This window comes from Trichosurus vulpecula, chromosome 2, assembly GCF_011100635.1.
Source record: "Trichosurus vulpecula isolate mTriVul1 chromosome 2, mTriVul1.pri, whole genome shotgun sequence".
NCBI classification, from domain to species: domain Eukaryota; kingdom Metazoa; phylum Chordata; class Mammalia; order Diprotodontia; family Phalangeridae; genus Trichosurus; species Trichosurus vulpecula.
Window position 1 is genome coordinate 9545557 of NC_050574.1, and position 2985 is coordinate 9548541.

A 2985-nucleotide genomic window follows, 5' to 3' on the forward strand; every position below is an offset into this window, starting at 1 on the left:
TCACCATGGGCCAGTCTGGGCCAGAGCCCAGGGTTCTGTGAATTAGGGGAGCTCGGCTCAACTTCAAGGGATAGCCCCTGCTTGGTACCAGCTATGTGCCAAAAGAGTGCTGGCTCATTTGGGGCAGGAGTCTAATGAATACAGTGGCGGCCACGGAGGGGTGCTCTGGTGAGGAGATCGAGGCAGGTGGTGCAGTAGATGGCAAACTGCACCCGGACACAGGAAGACCTGAGTTCAAATGTGACCTCAGACTAGCTGTGTGACCCTGGACAAGTCACTTCACATTTGCCTGCTTCAGCTTCCTCATCTGGAGTATTGGGGGGACAAAATGAGATAACCAAATCTTAAAGCACTAGACAAAGGTGGTGATGATGATGACGGTGAGGGCCATGGGTGATAGATTGACCCACACTACTGAGGAAGAGGATATGTGGTCAGCTCGAGGCGATTGGTGAGGTTGTGGAGTACCCAGTGAAGCTGAGCTCAGAGACAGAGACAGAGACAGACAGAGACAGAGACACAGGGAGAAACAGAGACAGAGACACAGGGAGAGACAGAGACAGAGACACAGAGAGAGAGACAGAGGTAGAGAGAGGGACAGACAGAGACAGAGACAGACAGAGACAGAGATACAGGGAGAAACAGAGACAGAGACACAGAGAGAAACAGAGACACAGAGAGAGACAGGGACACAGAGAGAGACAGAGGTAGAGACAGAGACACAGGGAGAAACAGAGACAGAGAAAGAGATAGAGACACAGAGAGAGACAGAGACACAGAGAGACAGAGAGAGACAGAAGCAGAGAGAGATGAAGAAGGAAAACATTTCAGGTAGGAGGGGAGGATCAGTATATAGGCACCAAAATGGAATGTATAGAGCAGAATCATGTGTGAAAAGACTAGAAAGATAGGAAGGGCCAGGTTGTGAAGGCCTCCAAATGTCAAAAAGAAGAATTTCTGATTCTAACAGTAACAGGCATTGACTGGCCTTTATCGAGTAGGGGAGTGATGTGGGAAATCACTTTGGTAGTTTTGTGGGGGTTGGATTGGATTGGGGAGAGCCAAGGCAGGGGGAGCAATTAGAATTCATCTTTAATCACCTACTTTACACCAGTCCCTGCCCTCCAGGAGCTCACAATCTAATGGAGGAGACCACAAGCTAACAAATATGTACAAACTACGTTGAGGATAAATGGGAGATAATTAAGAAAGGGAAGGCTGTAGACTTAGGAGAGGTTGGGAGAGGCTTCCCGCAGAAGATGGAATTTTATCTGTGACCTGAATCAAAGAAGGCAGCGAGTGGAGATGAGGAGGGAAAGCATTCCAGGCAGGAGGGACAGTCAGAGAGAATGCCTGGCGCCAAGAGATGGATGGTCTTGTCTATGAACATCCAGGAACCTTGAGTCACAAATGGAAGAGTATGTGGTGAGAGTACAGTGCAAGAAGACTGACTAGAAAGGCTTGGGGCCTGGGGGTGGGGGGGTGGGGGGAGGAGGGCAGGACTAGGCTTGAATGTCAAATAGAGGATTTTGCATTTGAACTTGAAGGCAATAGGGAGTCACTGGAGTTTATTGAGTAAAGGGATGACCCTACACTTTAGGAAAATCCCTTTGGTGGCTGACTAGAGGATGGAGTGAGGAGAGGCTGGTGGCAGGCAGAACACCCCACCCCCAGCAGACACTGCAATAACCATGGTGTGAGGTGATGAGGTAGGGTACCTTCCAGGGTAGCGTCAGTGTCAGAGAGAAGGAGGCATATTCCAGAGATGCTGCCAAGGTGAAATCAATAGGCCTTGGCACCATATTGGATATGGGAGGTAAGAGAGAGAGAGAGAGAAATCCAGGATCACTCCTAGGTTTTTAGCCTGAGGTACTGAGAGGATGGTAGTGTTGTCTACAATAATAGGGAAGATAGGAAGTGGGGAGGGTTTAGGGAGAAACATAATGAGTTCTGTTTTAGAAATGTTGAGTTTAAAAAGTCTACTGGACGTCCAGTTCAAGATATCTGAAAGGCAGTTGGAGATGTGAGTTTGGAGGTCAGCAGAGAGTCAGGGGCAGGATAGATAGATTCGAAAATCATTAGCATAAATACAGTAATGGAATCTGTAGCAGTTGATGAGATCACCAAGCAAGGTACTATAGAACAAGACTTCTTAAACTTTTTCCACTTTTGACCCCTCTTGGACTGAGAAATTTTTACTCAGTCCTGGGTTTATATAAAATAGGTATACAAATCAAACATTTACTGATAATAAATCATAAAGAAATTAATTTAAAAATAGTTCTTTGGTATACATACAATTTTACCATTTATTGAAGAGGAAAACAAATTTACATACTAATGAGATGGACGGGCTTATTTATTTTTGCATAAAGAATTAAATCTTGGATGAGTATTGGATACTGCAGGACACAGAGCATCTTCAACAGTTTTCAGCATTGATCAATATTTTGATTTTATAATCATCAATGCTGAGAGAGACAGCTTCACGTAAATATGTAGTAGAAAATGGCAAAAGTGTGTTTAGGGTCATTTCAGAAATTGTTGGAAATTCTGTCCTAATCCCAAGTCAAAATTCATTAGACAATTTTGTATGTACAGTAAACACGCTGCAATTCGTAACATACCATAGTCTTGAATCTTAGCCAAGGTATTTGTGGCATTGTGTGGTGTGATAGTGTGTACAGTGCAAAGCGGCATGGTGTAGTGTTGTTTAGGACCAAGGCTGCAGGGAAGTTGTGAGATGTAACATGGGCAAGCCCTTCCAGAAACACCTCCGATTCATTACGAGGTTGATTTTGAATTATTTTTTGGTCACTTCGAGTTTACTGTTGCCAATTTTTTGTGATTCCCCCCCACCACCACATTCAGTTATATGACCCTATCGTGACTCATAGTTTAAGAAGGGCTGAAAGGAGAAGAGAAGAGGGCCCAGGATGGAGCCCATCGTTAGAAGGTGTGACCCGGAGGAGGATCCAGCCAAGG